The following is a 25,943-nucleotide window of genomic DNA, read 5'->3' as shown; positions in this document are numbered from 1 at the left end:
GTGTATGTGCCCCAGCATTTGTAAGTATTATATTGATGGTTGGTTTTGAGGATATCTGATCTATTGTTCTATTTGTTAATATTTTCAATTAAAACAATATTGAGCACTTATTAATGTATCAGGCATTTTTGGTAGGTATAGGAAGTTAAGCAATAATGAATTGCTACTGAGTTATATGATATAAACAACAATGAAATCTTAATGGGAATTTATGAACACAAAGAACAGGGACAGTTCTGTGCACTTGAGCAAATAAGTGAGAAAATATAGCAGCAACTCTGGAAAATAACAGAACAGGTATCCTTTCTGATATGTCATCAGGTTGAATTTTGGTAAGTGGAGGTAACAGGGAGACTATTTCAGCTCAATAACTGGTAGAAACAATGACATTGAAAAAAAATTGCTTGCTGCGGATAGAAAATGTTGAATTGTTCCAACTGACTTGTGAATAAGGTATATAAATGAAAGAAGTAGTAAATAATACTGGAAAAGCAGATCCATATGGACCAAGTTTACCTTAGACTAAGAAGTTTGAATATATTTTGTAAGAGGCAATATGTGGGGGTGGGTTGGGTAGCCAGCATTTGATGCTGGTTGAGAAGGGAATTACATGATCAATGCTCTTCTTGTGAATTTGGTTTCTTAGAAAATGTTAGGTGGCTAGAGAGATAGCATGGAGAGAACAATTAAACATATCATTCTGGAAATATCTAGCAACCAAAAGATTATTTTTATGCACCAGAAACTATTGGTTTAGCCAGGGTTTTGTCAGAAAAACAGAAACCTTTCCAAGTATTTCATGCTGGAAGGAATTAAATACAAGAAAATAAAAACAAATTAATTTGCTGGACTGGTGGGAAAAGTGAAGACTGTGGAAAACACTTTTAAGTTCAGAAAATGAGATAGTGCAATAATCGCAGGGAACCTTCACCAGTGAGCTCAGCAATATCCAGAACTGAAGTCCAGAATTCACTGAAGGAAATCAGAAATTCTCTTGTGAAACTGCAGGAAGTTATCTGTCACAGCCTTTCTGCATGTCTGCTATTGTCAGGATAAAAAGGTTTTTCATTCTCTTTGCCTTCCAAATATTACTCAAGTGCCTCTTACTGGAGAACCTAACATGAACCTATGAGCAGGGAAGCCTGAGAAATGTAACCTCCTGGTTTCCAGCCTCTGAGATACATGGAGGTGCATAGGTAGATGCAAAAAACAGAAACCAACAGAAAATTTGGCACACGATTACAAATTTACCACATAGCTCTCAATATTTTGATCAGTACACAAACTACTAAAAAAAAATAAATTGTGAAATGCTTGGAGACTTTACTTCAATTTAATCATTTTGATGCAGAAACTATGAAATAAAGTTTAGCTGAGCAAAAGATATCAAAAATCACTCACCTCTAAAAGAAATTACTTCTTAAAAACCCAGGAAGTATCAGTGATGAACATCAATTATGGGAAAAAAGGTTTTTTCATTCATCATAGTTTAGATACCATATTACAAGTTATTAAAAGAAAGCATTCTGAGGATGAGGCTGTGTTTGATCCAGTAATAAGTTAAATCCATCAGTGTAGAACCTCCTCCAACATGTAAAGTAAACTTGGTAGGAAATACAGGATTTCACAAATCTGCTGGGAAATATATATTTACTAACACACCAATAAACATGCAGCTCAATCCCTAACTAGTATTCAAATAGAAAAACCACCAAGAGAGCAATCTAAGTGCTTCTCAAAAAACAAGTGTTAAATATTTGCTTTTCATAGCCAAGCACGTACTGATATTTAAACCCACCTGTTGTCTATTTTTATTCAGTCTGACCTGTTATAGTGAGTCTCCTTTAACGTCATAAAACTAAGAATCTTAAAAACCTGTGATCTTGAGAGAACATGTAGTTTACCTGTCTCTGTTCAGGGTTTTGACCAACCAAGCTTTATAACAGAATCTAAAATTAGTATGTATTTCAATTAAATTCTTAAACTACATAATAAATCAACTCCATTTTCCATGCTAAATAGTGTATAGTGACTTTCACTTTATACTATTTATTACTCTGTTTTAATATTGTAAACAAGACTCAATAAGTAATAGAGTTGAAAAGAAATTTGAATATTTACTGGACATCTATAAATGTTAAAATCAGAATATATTTTTCATTTCACCATATTTTCCATAACTACTTAAATTTGGTTGTTCCAATGCTGGATTATAAAATCAAATGATATCTAATATCTAAATTTTAGTTCTTTGGTTCATTTCTTTATGTCTGTTAAATTTTATAATAATGTAGAGAAAATTGGATGTAAAAGAATTGAGAGAAAGAAAAAAGAAAAATAAATAATAAATCAATAAGAAGTCTAAATACCAGAGACAATAGTTCCATATCATTCTTGAATAACCACCCCCTTTTTCCCTTCTCAATAATTCCTACAATTTCAAGTTAAGTGCAAAATGATAGTATTCATTTCATTATATGTCTCAGTGCATGATCCCAATTTATAACACCATCCAAATTTGCAATCCATATGCCTTTTTTTCCTTTTGAGACAGAGAGAGAGATGCAAGCCAAACATTTTTCTTTATAGTTTAATGTAAGTAGCCCATTTATTCAAAGGGAGCTTTACAAAACCTCAAAGAAACCCGGTGAAAAGGTTCAGGGATATTATATTGCAGCTTTCTTCAAACACTGAATTTCCATTGGCACTGTTTATCTGATAATAGTTTTAAAAATGCCTTATGCAGCCCCAGAGATCCTCCAACATATTTCAATAATGAGGTAAATAATGGTTAGAATTTTTTAAATAAATAAAAATCTGAGAGGTGCTCTGTACCCATTGGCAAACATCCACAACTTCAGTACCTGAGTGCAAAATAAAGTCAAATCCCCTCTCAGACCCCAATACTACCTTGGTTTTCACAGTTCTCATTAACATAAATGTTCTTCAAATTTAAGTCTTGAAGATCCCACCTCTAAAGTTTGCAGACATTATTCTTAACTTATGGGACAACAAGGAAGGTTATATAACTGAAGTCTAATTACGTATATATGTATATACACACACACACACACATATACATGCCATCACAAGAGCTTTTAAGTCTAATTATGTATTTTGTATTCCTGTTTTTGCTCTTAAAAAGTACTGTTTTCAGTGGCATGTAAAGAATATTGCAGAGTATATTTCTTAGCACTACATGAATTGTTTATCTTTTAAGAGATAATGCCCTCATTATATCTACTTTCTTTCATAAACAGAAATTGCAATTATCTATTTAAGGGTATATTTAAATTGAGAAGTGAGAGAAAATAGAGATTCTTCTAGATATTTAACATTTTTAGTAACACTCAGAAAAAGTCATTCCTTGTAGTATATTTGTGTGTGTGTTGAGAGAGAGAGAGAGAGAGAGAGAGAGAGAGAGAGAGAGAGAGAGAGAGAGAGAGAGAGAGACTAAAAATCTATGTTAAATATTATCTTCAAAATGAATTGATGTAGCAGTTATTCATCACCATTAACACAACTTAGGGAGCATAAGAGGAAGAAAGAAAGAAATTCACTCAACTCTTGGGCAGAAATCCATGGCCTGTTATCTCTAGTTGGTTAAAACTCTTCTTGCACACATGGAACCTCTCAAAGATAGTCCACGGTCAGTATTGTCTCTGGCTGTGAGGTAAGCATCTTGCTTAAACTCCTGGGGGATTCTACTTTACTTTATAGAAATATGATAACCTGGTATTATTTTGACTCGCTCTTGTTTAAATGACAAAGTTTTGCCAAGTCGTAAGCAGTAACTGCAAGCTCTTCTAGAAGGGCATAGGCAAAAGCTAATATCTTTTGAAAATCAATCCAGTTCACTTCTTCAAATACATGGAAGAAACAGTTTCACGCTTACCTAAGTTCAAATGCATACAAATATATTTTAAAATCCAAAGGGGAAAGTTCCAAGCTTTCTCAGAATATTTTAAAATATTTCAGAGTTCAGTTTCTTGACCATAAAAAGCAGTTCCTTCCCCCAAAGAGTAATTCTTTCAAAAATGTCTCTTTTAATTGATGTCCCCTTTTATTCAAAGAGTCTGGGGAAATAGAAAGCATAATATTTGCTTTAATCACTGACTTTAATTTGAGCCTAGTGTCAAGTAGTATTTGATAAGGCTTGTGAATAACAAATTGAAATAAAGAGGAAACAAGAACTTTTGATTAAGTTATTAAAAATGTTTAAAACAAACACTAAAATCCATTTTCAAAAATTTTCTTTGAAAGGTTTCCAATTATATAAAAAAAGGTATGATATCTCTGGTGCTGACATAAAACTATCATTGTAATACACTTTCTTTTCACATATCAACATAGGTTCACATATAGAGGATTCACATTTCCCATACTATTTTTTCTGTATCTTAGATAAAACTATACATACCAGTAGTATTGGTCATGCTCTGTGTGACTGATTGAGTCTGTGAGAATTCCCAGCCCTTAAAAATCTTTCTCCATTACCTGAAATTCATACCACATGAATCTCTAATGTCTTGGGTCATTGTCCATAAACTCAAATGTCTACAGAAGTCAGGGAGGAATTTATGATCAATAATAGTATATGCCTTGTGCCAGTTATCAATTTGTTGTCTCTCAGCTGTAAATTCACCCTTCTTTGCCCTGCCTTGTTCTACTGGAGATGGTCCCTGTAAATATGATTTCTTTGTCAGGTGACACAATGTTAAGTTTTGTCAGTAGAGGGCACAGGATGTTCACCAGAGGAAGAAGAGGCCTTGCCCACCTTCCATGATGTTTTTTTGTTTGTTTTGTTTTAATTTTTTATTTTCTTATTTCTTTCCCCTCTTGCTCCTGCAGTGAGCAGCATCCGGAAGCATGCAGGACACCCAGTAGCAGTCATCCTCCAGACAGCAGTTTCCGTTTTCCAGTCTTAGCCTTGGCCCTTCAGCAAACTTCTCCCCATCCACCAAGCACCACAGGGACACCCTGTCCAAGGAGAAACCTGTGGCAGGGTTTCGCTTTCAAATTTCTTTCTTACTTGGGTGCTCTACTTCTGCTTATAGATGCTATTCCTGTTTCCTTTAGAGTCCTCTTGACCCTTTAGTAGTTAACCTCTATTCCTAGTAAATAATTCTTCATGTTAAGTCTTTGTTGTTCAAATTACTGGTGTGATTTCTCTCTCCTGAGTCTACTCTGAATGAAATGTAGCTACAACCTGGTGGAATACATGTTATTGATCTTCTGATTTTTCAAAGAAACTGAGATTTTTTTTTTCCATGAAGTCTTTTGGTTTTTATATATTGACAACACATTTCAAATTTTAAAATCACCATGTGGTAAAAATTTCTGTAACTTGAGAATTTTCTAATCCCACCACAGATGGGTGGATGTAGAGTCATGGGCAGTGATGATTTCAGTCAAGGGGAAGTTGGGAGAATCTAAATAATATCCTATAAGAATGGCCCATTAAGGTAAGGATTGAAAAGGTATGGCTAGGATCAGCCTTTTTAAGAAGGATTTAGGAGCAAATTAGAAGAAAGATTTCTTTCACAAAACAATTACTTAAAATTATGTTAGGAAAGAGTCTGAATAATGTGTGTGTGTGCACACATGTATACATAAATACATGTATATATAATATTAAAAACAGAGTTGAAGCTAAGTCATTTAAGGCTTGAATAAAACCAAGGAAATGTAAATTATTTCCCATTTCACTTTAACATGAGAAGAATCTCATTTTTAAGGGGTAAATTGGCACTTTTTGCAGCCAAGAGTTTCAAAAGATTGGAATGGTTTGGAAAGAAAAGAAATGTGCAAGCAATTTTTAAAATACATCTATTATTTTAGAATTACCTCAAAATGAATGTGATATGATTTTGTCACTTTAATGTGGTCTAATTGTATATTCAGGAAGGGAAGACAGTTGCAAGGGTTTGTTCTATTTTTAGAACAGTTTTCCTTCACTTTAAAAACTGAGAACAAAAGGGACAGCCAGGTGAATAGTGTCTGCTAATCTAGATACTGGCCACTTAACCTTGGCATAATGGTTAACTAAAGAAGGCTGGATATTTGAACAGTTTTGCATATGGAAGCACAGGGTCAGTACATCTTTGTTCTTCATCCAGGCAGCTGGGCAGAAAATTAGCCAATTGAACTCCATCTGTCTCTATCTTTTCTCATTAAGGTTTTGAGGAAACAACTTTTTTGCAACATACTTTATGTATGCTCTTTTGGGTTTCTCAATGTGTATGAATTATCTTAATGCTAAGGTATGAGGAAAAGTATTCATAGCTCATGCTAGGAGGTTTGTATGTTTTCTCCTAATGCTAGGTTTGTGTTGATATATAAACATAGAAATGCTGTTAAGAAAATGCTATTTTTCATAAAAACAATATGAATAACAGAATAGAAATTTGCAAAAAAATTAAATGGTTTAATAATAAACGTATATCTGGAATCTGGTGTGTAAAAGGCAATATGAGGCTTATAACCATGAAAAAGACCGAGTGCCTTACACTCAAAGAACTCTCTGATTGGTTTGACAGACAAATATCTGACAAATTTTAGTTCCTATTACTGTGTGGTAAAAATTATAATAAAGAATAAGCATAGTGCTAGGAATCTGGGAGGCAAAGATGATTAATTCTTCCCAAGGATACAAAGGAGATGTACTGTGTGATATCCTAATGTGTAGAAGGTGGGAACAGTAACCCATCCAAAAAAAATTTTATGACAACAAAAATAGCATGTTTAGAGAAAGCCAGTGTTTTAGACTGGCTGGACCATGAAGTGATTGGGAAAAATCCAATGGGGGAAAAATATGAAGGAATTGCTTACTTGCTTAGAAGACTCCACCATTGTCTTTAAATTGGTGGAGCCAAAAACTTTTTCCAGCCTTGGAGTAGTTACATATTTCTGTTTTAAAAGCATAGTGCTAACAATTGTAATGATGGTATTTGTGAGGTAGAATGAACTAGCTCTTGGGAGCTGGGTAGACAGACCCTTGGAATAACTTAAGAACGGCATTTGATGGTTAAGGCCTGAACCAGAGAAGGAGTGATAAGGATGAAGCATAGATGACAAATTCCAAAGACATTTCAAAGGTAAAACTGAGAGGACTGGGTTGAATAGATTTACAGAGTCAGGGAGAGGTCTGAGTCAAAGTTTTCTAGCCTGCGTGACTGGGAGGAGAGTGGGCCCATTACTGGAGCAAGAGAACACAAAGGAGCAGCAGCTTTAGGGCGGGGGTGGACAGATAATGAGTCCAATTTGGAACATCTTGGGTTTGGAGTGCCTCCCAGCCCGACATATTCATGTATTCTGAAAATAAAAGGGCTTTGGGGGCAATCATCAAAAATAATTGTAATATTAAAATATAATTTAGAAATGTCACCCTGATGTAAAAATATTTAGCAATGCACACCATTAGCTCACAAACCATGCTATTTCCAAGAGGCCTATGTATGCACATTAGGTCTAAGGTGTAAAAGTCTATCCATTAGAGAATGTGGCTGAGACAATTACATTTGATTTGACCTACCTCTTTGTACATTTTGGAGACATGGATTAAAGAAAGAAAATAATCTTTTCTCTTGTTTTACTAACAAATATTTTGGATATCTCGTAACTACAGAAAATTGGATTTTTAAAAAATAAGTATAAGACATCAAGACATAGCAGAGAAAAGAGTGACTTTAACTAATGAAAATAACATGAACTATAAATTACTTTTGGTAAAAACTATTTCTTCCTTTAAAATACCTAAAATCAAACAGAAGTGCTCAATAATTATTTCCATTAAATTACTATATTAAACCTTGTAATTATGACTGCTAAATATTTGGATTGGATTGTTAGACTGAACAAATAATAGGATTAATACTAACTTCCAAATCCATTTTATGTAATACTATTGAATTTGAGTAAATCAAAAGTACTTTAGCAATTAGTAGAAAGACATATAAGATGTTACTAGCCAAACAGTCTGTCAGGCATGCAAGCAGACTTTTAAAACTTTTAGACTTGGAATAAGTATTGGTTGTTAGTATTTTAAAGTCTGTTTTCTCCTAGGTTTTTACACTGACCCAAGTGCAAGACTCTCTAGAATACTCAGCCAATTGTATAGAAATGTTAATCAGCTCATCATCCCAATTGATCAGTACTTTCGAATTTCTTTATTGAAATTTTTGACTCCTGAGGAGCAGCATGCAGGAGCATTGCAGTTGAACACACTCTGTTTTGACATTTATAATCCCAGTTTCACTCAATACTGACTTCTAGGGCTTATACTTCAGCTTTTAGAATAATCACCTTACCCTAGGTGATTATTTTGCTTATCTCAGGGTGTAGCATTTATAAGAATCTGAAACTTGAACCAAATTGACTATGCATAGCAATCTTTCCATCCTTTACAAATCCAGAAGTTTACACATATTTGGGAGGATAAATATCAACTCATATTTCTTAAGCATCATCACAGTTCAGAAAGTTTTTCACATATTTTTCTCATTTGATACCTTAATAACCCCAAAGTGTTACTCAAAAGATGTTATTTGATCACATGTACAGAAGAGGAAATATTACCAATATTTTGCTTAAGTTCACATTCCTGACAAATAACATTGGAATCAAAATCTTCAAATTCTTTGCCTTCATCTAAGTATACAAGTGTACTTCATAGATTTGTAGAATAGGTGGAGTCCCTGAGTAAGGGAATATCTTGGAAATGTTTGTTTTAAAGAAGGCTTTCTCACTAGAGATTAGTTACTTGTCCTTGATATTGTGGGCTGAACAATTAATTCTTTTTTAAATTTAAAATTTTTATTTTTTGCAGTAAACCTAAGGCAAGAACGATTCCTAATCAAATAGCTAAAGGATGCCTTGCTCCTGGAACAAACTAAAATAATATTATTTATACAATACTGACCATTTCTGTAAGCAAGCACAGTTTATCTGTATAGATCACCTTGTTCACATTCAATGTTTAACTCATAACAAAAGAGTCTTGAACTCTTTAAAAAGCAATTTCTGTCAGCATAGAAAGTGTGACATGGTATCAGCAATTCCCAGAGGAGCAGAGGGAAATAGCTACTCCAGATATGTGTTTTAGAGCATATGCAGAAGTTCCACAGGGCAAAGAACAGGACCTTGGAAGATGCAAAGAAAGGGAAGCTCGTGAGGACAACACAGGCCAGCTCCATTTTGAGTGAACTAGAGTCCTGGGAATTTAAATGGACAGAAAAGCAATCCTCTCTGTACTTATTTCTTTTTGTTTTGCTTTCCTGTGTGTGCTCAATTTCACTGAGACTCTAGTGGGGAAAAGAAACAGGAGGAAACATTCTGCCTCATCAGCAGTGTTTAGTGTAAATAGTCAAAACTTACTGGATATAATATTGCAGCTTAATTAAAAGGCTTTTATGGCAAACCCTAAAATTCCCCATGGAAAGCAATGACATTGGGTCTGGGAGGAAAGCTTTTAAGCAGAGGAGATGCGCTTATATAAAGTGAATACAGTGGTAGTTATTGCTCTTTCTTTGTTGACAGATTGTGGGTCTTCCCTAGATAAAAATTCACAAGATCCTTCATGTACTACCTCTGTAGCAGTTACTGTAGGATCGGAGGCCTTCCTTTGTCTTTCTGTTTTGTTTTTGTTTGTTAACTGACTATATGGAGCCATTAAAACCTGTGCTTCTGATCTGGATTCAAATATCAATCCCTTTGCTTTCTGGTTGTAAAATTTGGACCACTTGCTTAACCTCCCTTGGCTTCAGTTTGTCTCTAAAATGAGCCCGGTAAGCATATTTACCTCATAGGGTTGTGAAGAGTATTCTATGAGATAATGAATGTTAAAGTAATCAGCGCTGTTAGATGTTGTCATTATCATTAATATTGTCATTCATTCTATCCACATCAATTTCATTATTATTTTTGAGACATTTTGGAACTCGAGCATTTTAGGTCAATGATGACTCTCACTTAGATTGCAGCTAAAGATCTTCATCAAGAGGTGATGACTTTGTAAGCTAGCACATGTCCCTGTAATTCTACCTCAAGACCCAAAGGACACTAACTATGACATAGATTCCTAAGAGACCAGCCAGAGCTCTTCACCTTTCAAGTTTCCTTTTTACAAAGGGCTCCACAGGAATGGCCATGTACTCGCACTTTGATTCATTCTTTCTTAATTCAACTCAAAACTATAGGTAAGTACAAAGTCCAAAAGATAAATACTGAAATACTTTCATACTTATTTTTTATTGTCACCCTCTCCAAAGCCATCAAGTTAAGGATAGAGGAATGTTAATGCAAATCAATGTGACAGATAGAGATGGAGCCCTCCAGTTTCTGCTCTCCTGGCCAGCACGTTCCCTGCTCTTCCAGGCTACTCTTCCCAGGAGTGAAACAGGGGAAATGCGGAGGTTGGTGTGAGATTGTCTGGGAATCTTGACAAGTTGAATCATGCTGGAGTGGGACAGTTATTGAATTTATAGAACTCTTGTAATTAGTCAGAAAGCTAATTTGGCAGCACCAGCAAGCATATCTCAGTCTTTACCTGATCCCTATCTCTCCAGCTGCACTTGAAGTTGAGCAACCTGGCCCTGATGTTGGTCCAATACACAAGATGTAAATGTTCTAAGAACATTAGCAGAAAATAAAGACACAAATTTCACAAAAGGTAGAACAATCTTTTTTCTGAGGTAATTTGTAAAATTAAACACACACACACACACACACACACACACATACCCATCCTTCCTTCCTTCCTTCCTTTCCTCCTTCCTTCCTTTCTTGTTGTCTTTTTTTTCTTTTAGAGATAAAGAATATACTGATTTAAGTCTGTCAATCTTTTCTGAAATGCATGCTGTTAACAGCAAGAGAGAAATGAGAACACAGCTGGTTCATCAAAAATTTTGTACAGCTATTACATACATCAATTCAACAAGTGTAGACTAGCATAGACAATTAAAAGAATTGTAAATTATAAACCCTGATCTCAGTGATCATGTGCTTACAACAACCTAAAATGTATGTGCTCTGTGGAATTTCAGTTCTATATATTGGAGGTTTATAATGCAACACAATGGTCCCAGGGTCAAATGGTCACTGTGCTTCTATAATGCATAAACCAAATTAGGGGGATTATGGGTCAATGAATGAGCTCATTAATGCCTATTAATGCATTTTGTTCACTGTTGTTTTTTCAGAACCTAGGACTGTTCCTGACACATATAACAGGCACTCTATAAATATTGCTTAATGAAGGAATGAAATTTCACAAGAGGCTTTTATGTATATTAGCCCATTTGAGCATGTAGAATGTATATTATATTCCTGCATTGCAGATATGGGAACATGGGCTTTGAAAGGTTCATTTATTGTTTCAAGAAATCCTACCATGTAAAATATTGTTGGGTTTCAAACATGAATATAAGTTTTCTGGACTGGATTCAAAGTCTAATATATACTTGCCCTTTTGTTTTTAATAGTAGTGTATTTATTTACTATTTTCTAATCATATTCACAGATGTTAAATAGCAGTGGTTCAATGATCACATATTACAGATGAAATCATAGAGAAGTTAAATAATTGAGTATGATAGGCCAGCTTTTTAGTTCCAGAGTTCTGGTCTTTTTCACCATATCACATTACCTTCTGAGTAATACGAGATCTGCATTTTGGTGATTACAAATAAAAAGTAAATTCAGTTTTTTAGAACATGACCAGACATGGCCTTGTTAACTGAGGTAAGATGGGTTTCTTATTTCAGGGAAGACTCATGCTCTTTCCATCACTGTGCTCTGCCATTCCAGGGGTGTCACCTTCCCTTAGGTCACAGGATAGCTGCAGAACAATGACATATCACATTAATGTCACAAGAATGTCTATTGAAGAAGAAACTGTCCCTTAATCTGCAGCAGTCTTTCATTAATCACTTATTTCCAGAATTATGTCAGAAAAATCTATCAATGGCAATGAGAACAGGATTGTCATGATTGAATAAAAATCACTATTTACTCCTGAGGAGTTTTCTTGACCCTGTCCCTGAAAAAGGTCAGCACACAGTGAATGTAAAGGATTATCTTTATTAGCAAAGAAATAGACATAGTAGCATATTCTGTAGAATTGTGACGCTAACCACCAGAAGAAATGAAACTGGATCTGATTGAATATAGTTTCCTCTGTGAACTGTGACTGGATTAGAAGAAGAGGGGACAGATAATATTTTCTTTTCAATTTTTATTCAGTTTTACTGTTTGAAATTATCTATGTCCAGTTATTAATTTTAACATATTGAAGCTATTATAACATTTAAAAATTACTATAAATATCATAGCCCAATTATTTGAATGTACATTCCAAAGGTAGAAATAATGTTATTTTTAAATTTTTTATTGAAGTAACATACGTACAACTCAAAATTTCCCATTTAACCACTTTCATGTGTACAATTAAGTGGTATTAATTACCTTCACAGTATTTTGCTACCATCACCAATATCCATCACCCCAATGTTTCATCACTTCAAACAGAAACTGTGTGTCCATTAAGTAATACCCTCCCTCTCAAGCCCAGCCCCAGGTAACCTATAATCTATCTGTTCCTAGAAGTTTGCTTCTTTTTAGATATTTCACATAAGCGAGCTCATATAATATGTGTTTTTTTGTTCTTGGATTATTTCACTCAACACATTGTCTCAAGGTGCATCCATGCTGTGGCAAGCATCAGAACTTTATTCCTATTCAGGACTGAATAATATTCAATTGTGCCTATATCCCACATTTTGTTTTTCCATTCATCCATTATTGGATACTTTAAACTTGGATAGATTGCTGTATTGCTGAGTCTACTAAGTTTATATTCAAAGATGTCTTCATCATTTTTTTTTTTTTTTTTTTTTTTTTTTTGTATCATCAACTGGAGTTCAGTCATTGTTTATTGGTCTTTTGAATACATAAGGCACAAATATTAAGGGTACCAGTCCACTGGTTTTTTTTTTTTCATTTTTATTGAGATTGTTCAGATACCATACAATTATCCAAAGATCCAATCTTCATCATTTATTTAATCAAAATATTTATTAAGCACCTATGATGGGCTAAGGATTAAAACAAAGACTCATAACTTTCCAAATGGAACTCTTCTAGCACTGTAGTACCCAGTGTGGTTCACTAAAAAAAAAAGAGTACTATTTATAGAGAAAAAATAAAAGCAATTTATAAATTTTATTACATCATTGTAACATTACTGTTTTTAGAGTGACTATAAATTCTATGAAAAAATCCACAGGCTTTAGTAATGTGGGAGATTCAAATGTTCCTATAAATGTTGGCATGGCCTTTTTATTGAGACATAATAAATAATGTGATTTAGTAAACTGATAAAAGAATTAATCTGCACAAGTGTCTTCCCAATGACAGAAATATTCTTAAAAATTCAAAACTATAGAGAAAAAAGATATTAGACACATTTTTTTTCACTTTAGATATGTACAGGCTGTTTCATCTTCAACTCATGTTTTAGTGTAGCGTGTTAAACAGCACCAGTTTTGGAGTCCAGCAGACTCTTACTTCTTCAGTCTTAGCAGGGTTTTGAATATGGAACTAACTTCTCTAGACTTCACTTTTCTCATCTATATAAAGGGATTCCAATATCCCTTCCTAAGTAGGATTGTTGTATGGAAATAAGTAAATAATTCTGTGCTGAACATAACACATAACTCATCAAATAGTACTGTTATTATTGTTGGTGCTTCCTAGTGAGTCAATGGTATCTAGAACACTAGCTTGTTTTCAGGTGTGTTTTAGAATGTGTATCCTCATAGGTACAGTGTTCTGATGGTAGCTCAATTCTTGGGGTAGCCCTCAAATACCATCGTGCTAAAAAGATACTAAAAATAGTGTTGGTACCATATGCCTTTGCTCTGCATCCTGAAAGCCACATTTATGTGGGGGAAAGAAGGAGGAAAAAGAGGGAGAATAAGAAGAGGAGAAGGACGGGGACCAGAATGAGTTCTCTGTTACTTCCCAGACACTTTGTGAATTCTGGAAAACAGCTTGAAACAGAAGAAACTTTTATTTACTGTCCTTATGCATCCCCTTTTCGTGAAGCCTCACAGAGCAAGCTTTTCAGGCTCACAGCAGGGAGAATCTCTAAAAGAACTAAGATTTTTCATAGTGAGTCCCGTGAACGGTAGTAGAAACATCAGGGGGTGATAAAATAGCAAAAATAAGGGGTTTGTTTGTTTTTGATCTGCTTGTATTTGTTTCTAAATTGAGTGTTGCTTTTATGTGGCATGTTTTTAAGTTGGGGACTTTCTGTACTTAAATTTATAAGGTTGCCTGCATGGTGTGTATTTATTCTTGTACGGAAGGTATCTTAAAATCATTTTTATCAATATAGGTTATACTAAGGCTATCTAGAATATACATAGATGGAGAAAATGTAATAGCTTAGATAAGTGTTCAGTTATTTCTATAAAAATTTCATGTGGGAGTTTTTCCTCTATTAATCTGCTGGCACACAAAGAAAAGAAGAAAAGAAAAGCATGTGACTTACAAATTGAATGCAGAGAAGATTCCATGCAAAATGAGAATAGGCATAGCAGACCTGTATTGTTCCCCTCAGCATATGAAACATAAACTTTCCCAAAATGTTCTCGAGAAAGTGAAACTCTGCATATTGAACTCATTGGCTTTCAATTTATTTGCTGGACTGGATGTGCATTTTGCCAGGGGTGGAAAAAGAGCCATAAAGGAAAAAGATCCTTGCTGAGTTCATAATGTCACCCAGGTCTACTTCCTTATCTCCCCTGCTCTTCTGCTCCAGATAGAGACCCTGGGATGATAATGCCCTTAAAGGAGACTGGAGACTGTCTTGACAAGCTTGCATAACAGCCTCCAGCTTAATTAGGGTGGAGATTATTTCTTATTCTTGACCTACCTTTTTATTCCTGACCCTCAACTTGTTCCCCATTTGCTGCCATTAAAGAAAAGAAGGGAGGCTTTTGTCTTTTTCTTAGAGAGCACCTACATTTAGTCCATATATTGACTGGGGTAGGGGTGGAGGAATAACATTAGGCCACCTGAAATTTATCTAGGAACTTCCCATTCAGAAATAGGAATAGGAGCCAGGTGGGTTCTCCTAATGGGCATCTAAGCTTAGAGTCTCTCTGTTACCCCAGAAGACCATTCATTTGTCCCTAGGAAACATTCCACAAATGCAGAATTAGGGCAATGCAAGCTTGAAACCACTCTTGATTTATAAATCCCATAACACAAAATTCTGCACACGAGGTCATGCAGCAAAAATCCTACACGGACACATAAAATACCCTCGCTTTATTTATTTAAAGAATTAACCTTTCTCTCCTAGACAGCTGGAATTTCTATCAGTTCTCCTTAACTAAGGTATTTTATATGTAATTGCCACATTGCCCCACTCAAGTAAGAGACGCTATCAATTCACTCTGTATCCTCCAGTTGTTTCTGTCACAAAAATAGGACCCTAGGCTGCTTTTGCTTCCTTTTAACAAGTATTTGTTAATTTTTATAATTTGCAGAGTTTAAAGAACAGCAGTTCTGTTTGTGTAAATCACAAGATTTAATTAGAGAAGAGGAATCCAAATGGTGCAAATAAAAGTCTGTGCATAATAAAATATTAATTGCCTTTAAAAATACAATAGCACTCCAGTATTCTATTACACTCCAGTGGAAAGTGCTGCAAGCAACACAGGTCAGTGCCACAGCTCGGCTGTAATCATGGCAAACTTGGAAAACTTTTTGCGACCCTGAAAGGCTAGAGGAACTACTGCCTTTGTTGCATCACTGATGAGGGTGCCTTAAGTCTCCTTTCTGTTGGGGCGTGGAACACTTGCCATGTAGTCATTGTGCAGCCTTGTCATCTTTGTATTCCTTTCTACTGTTTACTATAAATCTTTGAAATCTGGAGCATTGTGAAGAATTGAATACCTTAAATTTTCTGGTAGGTAAGAATTCCTTTGGGGAAAAGCAAGTTAAAAGGAAAGGACTGTGGAATAGGGGTTGTTTCGTCAATGCCATTGAGGGGCTCCATCATTCACAAGCCCTGTATACAGGGCTTCACCTTATGGGGTCTCTACTTCTTCAGAGAGGAGGATGGAGGAATAAGGCATGGGGAAAGAACTCAAGGTCCCCTTAATTTCTAGTCATTCTAATTAGTATGTATTTCCATATCAATTTCGTTTTTTGGAAAATTTCAGTCTAGAATGAAAATAAGTGATAGATCAATTGGTAATAAAACCTACTTTCCAAATATAAAATGTATAATAAATATACATAAGATCTAAAGTAATACTATGTAATTTTGCATAATGCCTTATAGTTTCAAATATATGTTTCCATGCATATTATTTGATTATAATAATTGTTCTAAGAATGTCACAGGCTCAAGAAATAATCTGTGTGAAAGGAATTTGTAAAACTTAATACTGCACAAGTACTATTAGAATTGCTATAGAATTGACATATTTAATTTTTCTAAAGTAAGAAAATAAGCTCAGAGAAACTTAAAATTCAAGGAAAAATGAAAATCCATATTAGGCTCCTCTGTTATACAGTAAGTTGATTTTAATTTATATGTTTTAGGCCCGGAAATCATTCATTTGTGTATTTATGCATTTATTCAATAGATGTATATTTACTGCTTGCTACCTTCAGGATACTATGCTTGGCTGAGTAGGGGGCAAGGAGCAAATAGACATTGGCACATTGTCATGGATCTTTCAGTCCTTGGCAGGTAAGTATTTAAAGACGTAACTTCATGAACTGGCAATTAGTACTATAATAGAGGAGGTACAGGCTGCTTTAACAGCATATATTAAAGGACTTAATAGTTCTTTTTTTACATAAATGTGGTAGGTTGAATCATGTCTCTCCAAAAGACATGATCAAGTCCTAACCCCCATGCCAGTGTGTGTGAAATCATTTGTAAATGGAACCTTCAAGATCCTATTAAGATGAGGCCAAACTAAAGCAGGGTGGGCCTTAATTCAACATGACTGGAGTCCTTATAAGCAGAGGAAATATGGGTGCAGAAGTACAAGCTACAGGAAGAGATAGAAAGAAATAGCTCACCAAGTGACAGAGGCAGCTGTTACCAGCAAGCAACCATCAGAATGCTACAGACTCCAGAAAAGGCATGGCCAACCAACACCTTGATTTGGGACTTCTAGCATCCAAACTCTTAATCAATAAATTCCTGTCGTTTAAGCCAAGCAGTTTTATATTTGTTATAGCAGCTCTGGAAAACTAAGACAATAAATTATAGTCATTTTACATCCATTTCTTACAAAACTTAAAATCATAATACATATTTTCTGATTTTACTACGAATATCTAGGAATTAATACCAAATGTGAATTTCTACAATTCATTATATACATTCTGTGTCACTAAATATCAGTGCAAGAGCAGTCATTCATGGTGAGGAATGAAATATTTTAATTGCTTTCTACTAATGTTAGCAGAATGACCATGGCAAATATATATTTAAACTGAAATTTACTTCCCTGACTTCATTTGTTTTTTTATGGATATCAACAAAAATAATGCTTGCTTTATTTGCCTATATTTTCTTCTAACAGTTAAAATGCATTTGCCTTTATCCCTCATGAGAACCACAGGAATTAAAATCCAGAAGTATGAGATGAAATCAAGTCACAACAATAAATGGCGTATGAGAAGTATCATTAACAAAAAATATTTTGAACATATTCCTGAAAGACCAAAGGTGGATAGAAATAAACCTTAGCCTATAACACAATACAGATTGCTGCAAGCAGATCTGGACCACTCCATCAAGGAACGCCAAAAAATCTCTGTGACTCAGAGTTAGCAGATAACAAAGAAGGTAAGCTAGAGAAGTAGAGCTACAGTCCACTGGACTGGCCTCTCCTCACTGTTGCATGGTGAAGACGGCACTTACCCCATGACACATTCTGGGGAAAGATTAAGCAAACAGGGTGAGCACCAGTGCCTTATGACAAATGCCTTCTCACTTTGATGCAGTGCAGGGGAGAGTAGGCATCTTTTTGGCCCCCTCTCTGCTTGTTCTTCTCAATGTGAAATTCAACCAATCCACAGACTCCACATTATCCTTCCACTCAAAGTGCCCAGGCAGAATTTCTCACTCAGGAAGAGAAATACTGGAAGCAAAAGCAGCAAAAACCCACATCGGCTTCATGTCCTTCTGTCTTCAACATGAACGAGAAACCAAAGATCACCAGCATACAAGGAGAACAAGTTACATGAGAGAGAAACACTAAATAAACAAAAAAAACTCATTTCCAAAGGAAACAGATGATTCACAATACCAAAATATTTTTTAGGAATTTCCTATTTATATTCTCAGAAATATTTCAGATTCAGAAAACATGAAAGGATTCTATCAAGAAGGATCAAAGAACATAAAAGTGCTCTTAGTGATCAAAAGCATAAACACTGAAATTAAAATAAACTAATAGAATTAGAAAATAATAAAAGCAATTATTCATATAGCACTTAGTATTTGCCAGGCCCTGTTTTATGCATTTTACATGTAATTCTCACAACAGTGTGAGATGGGTGGGTGTGTTATTATTATCCATTTTTATAAATGTGAAAACTGTAGTACAGAATGGTTATGTAACTGGCACATGTTACCCAGTGAGTAAATGGCCGCCTTGAGGTACAAACACAAGTAATCTGCCTCCAGATACAATCATGTATTAAACCAGACTCCTTTGCAAAGCCATGAGAGTTAAAGAAACCATGAGTTTACTAAGTTTCTAAAGTAAAAAAGAGAAAATAAAAGTAAACTTCAAAATAAAAACCAGAGAGGCATCAGGTATTTTTTTTTTTCAATCATGCCATGTGCCAGAGAGCAAAAACACACTTAAATTCTAAGATCAGATAATTTTCAATGCAGGTATTACATCAAACCAAGCAATCAACCACACTGAGAGCAGAATAAAGGCCTTTTATGGCATTCAATGACTTGGAAAATTGATTTCTCCAAAACATTTCTTAGGAAGTATCTGGAGGATGTGCTCCATCAAAATAAAGAAGTAAGTCAAAAAGGAGGTATGTATAAGATCAAGGAAACATCTGACATAATTCAGGAAAAAAAAAAAAAAGAAAGGAATTCCCAGGAAGCTGCAGTGCAGTGGTCATTGAAATAAATTAGTTCTTATTGGGTCAGGAAGTAAGAAGCTCTGGATAGTGATCTCCAGGAAAAGTAAAAGTTTGAGATAACAGAAAATTTGAGTTATGGAGGAAAAAGAAAATATGATACAGGCAAAAAAAAAAAATCAATAAAAGTAAAACATATTTTAGCAGCTCTCTGAAAAACAAAAACTTGTTCAAATGAATTTAAATAAATGAGCTAAACTGAAATGTAGCATGATTCTGAGCATTATGAGGAATACAGGAAAAAAGAATCTATTGATATTGTTGTTAGGAACATTCTTTTTAAAATAACCCAGGAGTCATGAAATTGGGCTCATTTATCCTAGCATTGTTGCTTGGATCAGCACTGAACCAAATACATGCAGTCACAGTAATATCAATACTAATTCTCAAATTTTAGAGTCAATCTATATTCATAGAAGACTTGGATGTGATTGCAGTTAAATTATATATATAACCTTTCAATGACCAATCAATATGAATTGATAATGTCAAAATTGTAGTTGAACAAAGATGGCGTGAAAAAGGGAATTAGAAAAAGGAGGAGAACGGATATGTCCTATTATACTTATCTGACAAAATGGAGAATCAAGGGATATCTTTGAAAGTTATTGAAACTACAAATTAGGGTTGAAAAGGTAACTAAAAGTAGAATTGATGATAAAACATAATGGTTAATCATAAGGGGAGAGGAAGACGAGAGTGCAAGTGAACAAAATCTTCATGTTTCATGAGAGAATGTATAGATACTTTCCAATATGGTGCTCACAGAGGTTAACACCATATGGTAGGTTGAGTTATGTGCCCCAATTTAGACATGTTAGTAATCTTAATCCATATCCCTATGCATGTGAGCTCATTCTTTGCAGGATCTTTTAAAGAAGTTATTTTAGACAAGGTGTGGCACAACTCAAAGAGGTTCTGTCTTAATCTGAATTACAGGAGACCTTTATAAGCAGAATAAATTTGGACATGGTATGAGAAAGCCACAGGGTGGGGCAGGAAGCCAGAAGTCAGCACGTATGGGGAAGAGAAAGTGGATATCATTATGTGATGGTAAAGTTGCCAGGCCAATCAGAATGCTACCAATGCCAGGAGGAAGCAAGCCTTCTGGCCTCCAAAACTGTCAGACAATTCTCTTCGTTTAAGCCAACCCAGTGTGTAGCATTTGTCACCACAGCCAGTCTTGGTGTGTGACTAAAACAGCTGAAAACAGTCTTTCAGATGCATTTTTGAAGTGGAACTAAAGGTGGTAAGAGAGGTACTTGGGAACATTAGTTTCATAATAAATTCTGTTCTCTTTGCTTGTTACCCTGTGTATGTATTATTTTGATAACAGTAAATTTTAAATTATTAAATATAGTCTAATACTAAAAGAGAAAATAAGATATGCTCATTAAAATTTATCCAGTCTTCCAAATCTATGGAATTTTTAGTTGGTTGATCTATTGTCAAGGTTAAAAATTGAACAGGAAGTTTTGTTTGTATAATTATAGCCAGTAGGTCCTACAATTTACAGAGTCATCTCCAGAATCCCATAGATAAATTCCTAAGATTATGCAAGAAGATGGGCAAATGTTTCTTTATGACTGGAATCAGTATGTTATCAGTATGTTATCAGTATTGAATAATCATGATATGCTTGATGCACAAATCCATGCATAGTAGAATAAAGAAAAAGGCATTTTTAATCTTCCAGTTACCAGATATAAAGACAAGGCTAAACATGTACAGATGAAAGCATTTACCTCTTTGAATTTTAAGTGTGTGCTAATGTGAGATACAAGCAGTGTATAGTGGAAGGAATATTTAGCAGAGAATTAGAAGATATGGATCATGGTTCAGGCTTCATGATTAATTATGATGTGATATTGGCCAAGGCACTGGACCATTTTTTTTTTTTTTTTTGGACTCAATTTTCTCATCCACAAAAAAAGGAAGGTAGAAAAAAAAGAAAGAAGGGAGGAAGGGAAAGAGGAAAGGAAAAAAGAGGAAAGTAAAGAAGAGAGGGAGGGAGAGAAGGAGGAAAGAAGGAAGGAAAGAAGGAAGAAAGGAAGGAAAGAAGGAAGGAAAGAAGGAAGAAAGGAAGGAAAGAAGGAAGGAAGGCTAATCAATTTAACTAGATTGATTCTAAGATTCTATTATTCTGAATAAGAAGGATCACTGCTTTTAAACTAAGATGAGGGAAGTGTACTTGTAGAGATTGGTGAGGAGCTTAAAAAGCATTTTACTGGAAGACAGAGGTATATGTTTTAGTCAGATTGCTTTTGGGAATAGGGAGCCCCTGGAAGGTGGTAAGATTAAAAAAGTTATTAATTACACCCACAAGTAATAAAGCAGAAAATGCTTGAATGCACTGGTAAGTTATTCAATGCATTACCACTACATTAAACTATATTCAAAGTACTTTGGTGGACTATATTCAAAATACTTTGGTAGAGCTTTAGAGGGTCTAAAAGACATGTAATACATAGGCCCTGATTTAAAGAATTTTACACCTAAATAGATAAGTCATGCTGCCTGGAAGTTTAGACAACAAGGCATGGCATTAAATTGCCAGGTATGCCCTAGACAAAGAGGTTTTAGATTTCAGAAGAAAGATTACTTTCATCTGCTGTGATAAGAGAAGCCTTTATCAGGCATAAGGAGCTAGAGATGGGGATTATGGAAAGCCAAGCAAAACTATGTTAGGTGGTAAGGTAAATGAGAAGTTAATGAATTCGAGATGATGAAGAGTCCGAATTCCCCATGGAAACTGAGGCTCTATTGAAACTTCATCGTAGCTCTACCTTCCTCCCCCTCTCTCTCCTGTTTTCACTCACATTCTCTCTCACTTTTCCAGGTAGGTTACCGTGAGGCTGCCTAAAACAAAAGGCTTGGATTGGATGGCAAAATACTTAATAAAGTCTTTCATCAAAAAGTGAGTAACTTTAACTGAGAAATCATACTAGATTTTTGTCACCAAAATCTTTCTTCCAGTCTTATCTCTTACTTTATGGCATCCAGAAGTTGCTTGATTTTCCAAATCCTCTAATACTCCATTTTCTTGCTCATCTTATTCTTACAATAACTTGCTAAAACTAGCCAATAGTGGCTGATTCCAACCACTTTTTTAGAACTACTCCCTCAATAGGTAAGGTATGCTTCATATGCTTCATGTTATCCCTAACAACAATTTGACTATATATTTTCACTGTACATCATGGATATATAGTTTTCCAGCCTCATCAGTTTCAGCACCACCTGCTGCCAGTCTGCTTTTTTTGTTGGAGCAGCACTGCCTTCCAGTACCAACTTCCATAATAAATTCTGCTATGTTGGCAATCATCTCCATTCCAACCAGCAGGAAGGGGACAAGAATGTGGAAAGCCACACATGGGGAGGGTTTAATGGGCTATGTTTGAACATGGTGCACATCCTTTCTACTCACATTCTGATGATTAAAATTGCCACATGGGCATTCCTAACTAAAAGGGAGGTTGGGAAATTGAGTTTAGCTGAGAGTTCAAGAAGAAGGGAAAATCCCCTTAATGACCCAGAAAGAAACATTGGGAACCTGTGGAAATAGTGCTGGTTAGATTGACAATATTTGCCATGGATGAAGGTTTGGCATGAAAGTACATGTGCCATGTGTCTGCCATCCTTGTCATAAACAGTGCAATCATGGACAGTTGCCAGCCAATAATCTTAAATGTTTACAAATACATTATTAAAATATACAATTTATCCCCAAAAGATTGGTCTCCATATTTTCTTAATAATCCAACTTAACAATTTCCAAACTGTCAATTTAAAATTTAAATTGGGTACTAAAAGATCTTTTATTTAAAAAGCCCTATTTCAGAACATCCCTCACTTTAAAAGTCTGCTGTCTATTCTCTGATTTCACAGTGCCCAAATATTTCAGAAGCAATATAAGCTTCAGTGTACCTCAAATTTCTGAGCTTTCCCCAGGGCACTTGTCTCTATAGGGCATGAGTAACTAGGAAGTTGGTCTGATGTTATCCACTTGGTTAAAGTTCATGGAGAGAGAAAATTGCCCATGTAGCAACTGCAGTCTCCGTACTTGTCACTGAACAAAATAACTCGGGCCTCCAGGGTTAATGGTAGCATTAGAATCACTTGAGGTTCAGGTAAGAAAATTGTAATTAAAAAGGAAATAGAATTTGAGATATAGCTGAACTTTATTATATAAAAGTAGAGTGCAGCATTTCCTTCTAACCTCGGAGGCAAGTCTCAACCTGCTAGAGTTTTTGATACCTAGAAAATAGCTTGATGAAGGGAGGGGGAAAGGAAATGGTGTGCATGTGGGGAGGTTTAAATAGACCATTGGACTACTGTGGGAGTTCTGCCCTAAATTTTATAGAATAATTAAGGACTGCTTGCCACCTATTTCAGGTTTCTCCAATTTAGTGACATTTTAGTCCAATTTTTTTTTTTTCTCATAAGTTCCTGGACAAGGTACTTTTGGCCTTAGTTCCTTCATAGCTGAACAGTCATCCTTCTCCGAATCCCTACTGAATTCTCTCCTGATTCCTTCATTTTGGAGTTCAACCAATTAGGTAGCATATTTTCAGGTTTTTTTTTTTTTTTTTTAATTAGGACTAAAATTGCATAGCCTCATCGCAGTGCTTTCTTATTCCTTCTCTGTGACAGACTGAAATAAACACACCGCCATCTGATAAAGGTCAGCTTTGTAACACAGCCACCTGTGTACACCCCAAATCTTTCCTGACTACTAACACAATTTAAAATCTGGTTAAAACCCTTACCCTCCTCTTTAAATCCTGAAGGGCCTAGGGACCCAGCTTCCTAGAAACGGCCTTCTGTAGTCTTCTTCCTCTTCCTACTTTCAATCACCACTGGCTCTCAGCAGTTGTTTATTTCTAGGATTAAACTGAAAAAACCTCAAAGGAAGTCATTTTGGAAATGAAAACCCAAGAGCATAGACCTCTCACTCTCCACTTATCCACCTGTCTTGCTGTAACAATTCACAATGTGGCACACAAAACTTCCTCCCTTGACAGACTTGCTAGCATAGAATCCAAAGTCTGCCAATGCCTGAATATTTCCCATATGTATTTGTATGGTTTAAATGAAGTAGAGCCCGGGAGAAATTGATTTCCCTCTTTTGCATTATTATACTTACATGTTCTCTGATTTCATAGATATGCTGAGTGACTAGCAATATAACCATTTTAACAAACACCACACAGTTCTATCTAGGATGCATGCAACTGGGAAAGCTAGGGACCTTCAGTGCATCCACTGATGAGTCCCTTAGACAAGAGATACTTGGGGGACTTGGTAGCTCACACCTGCCACAGGTGCTCAGGTCCTCGGTAGTGATGTGCTCCTCACATGAGAACTCAATTACAGCAGCGGTTTGCATTTCCCTTTGTTGAATTTCTGTTTCTCTTGATACTTCAGCTATGCCAAGTACTCACTGGGCCAGAACCACTAGTTCTTTGTATTTGTTCACATGGTGATAAGGGATTCAAAAACAAAGAGGAATATTTAGCCTTTAGGAAGTAAGTCTTGGAAAGAGCACATTGTTGCTGAACAGCATATGACTCCTAATGGGGGGTGGGTTTCTTTCACTCAGATGATCTGGGAGCTGGAGAATCACAAATTTCGTTCAAACCTTGACTCTGTATCTATTGTAGCATCTGTCTTCTTCATGCTATTGTTTAGCGGCTAATATACAGAGCAATCCCTTTGCAGAAAATTTACATGAAGGGAAATTTTGCAAAGCACTGAAAGGAGTTTCAAGTCCTCTCAGATAGCCCACAGGGTTCAGTGAAAATAGAATCTAATCAACCTGTAAAAATTGAAATCCCACATCTATTGCATGACTTGATTTGATTTGAGGTATCTTCTTTTTGATCCCCAAGCAATAAAATGAGTTGCCTACCTCTCTACGAACAGTATCTGCATCCAGCTCTACTTTTCTTGGCTTCCTCCTCTTCATTCTTTGTCTTCTTCATTCAGGCTTCTATTTCTGAGAATTTCCTTTTTGCTCCTCGGCCCAGGTAGAATCCATTTTTACTGTAGTGATTGTGGCTTTTCAGCTAATTAGAAACAGAAGGAGAGCAGTCCTTATTGCTTCCCTAGTATTTATGATTTACACTTCTCTGTCCATCTTCTTTTGGGTTCTCCTTTTTCTGAGTCTCATGATTCTACTTCCCTCCTCCCTGGTTCCCAGGGTTTTATGAGAACTCTGTGAAGAACCATTTCTTAATCAAGTTTGAATAAGAACAGTTTCAGAATTCAGAGTGATATTTGGGCAAGAGTCCCCTGTGTTCACTACACACCAGTACCTTAAGGAAATGTCTGTTTAAGTAAATCTTAAACATCAAGGCAGGGACAGTATTTGTGCAGAACTTTATTCTTTCTGTGGAGGATATGGATTATTAATTCTAGTTTAAAAAGGTAACCAGGAAAAGTAGAATAGCTTTTTTTAACAAATGAGAAATTAAAATTCAAAAGAATTCAGTGGCAGGAATGGAATTAGAACCCATATCTAATAATATGTGGCCCAACTTTCCAACATAACACATAGTTTATGCACAGTTACTGAGAAATATGGAGACTCAACAGTGTCTCAAATATCAGTGTTTATTTGACTAAGAAAGAAAAAATCAAAGTCACATAGATTTAATCCTGAGACTAGAGTTGCATTATTTAGTGAGAGTGTGGAAGGTACCAAAGACAGGAGAGTAGCATATATCATGATTCAGATTTGG

The 25,943-nt window shown here is 35.4% G+C and overlaps 1 long non-coding RNA gene across 1 annotated transcript; it reads right to left on the bottom strand.

Annotated features, from left to right (window-relative positions):
• Positions 1-11,490: 11,490 nt before the first annotated feature.
• LOC119518786 lies at positions 11,491-25,301 on the bottom strand. Its single transcript, XR_005213847.1, has 3 exons — positions 25,112-25,301; positions 23,970-24,094; positions 11,491-11,836 (listed from the first exon to the last, which is right to left on the bottom strand). It is a non-coding gene; the product is annotated as an uncharacterized LOC119518786 (long non-coding RNA).
• Positions 25,302-25,943: the final 642 nt, after the last annotated feature.

Source organism: Choloepus didactylus, chromosome 2 (assembly GCF_015220235.1).
Source record: "Choloepus didactylus isolate mChoDid1 chromosome 2, mChoDid1.pri, whole genome shotgun sequence".
In the NCBI taxonomy this organism is placed as follows: Eukaryota; Metazoa; Chordata; class Mammalia; order Pilosa; family Megalonychidae; genus Choloepus; species Choloepus didactylus.
This window is presented reverse-complemented; position numbering and strand designations above follow the sequence as displayed.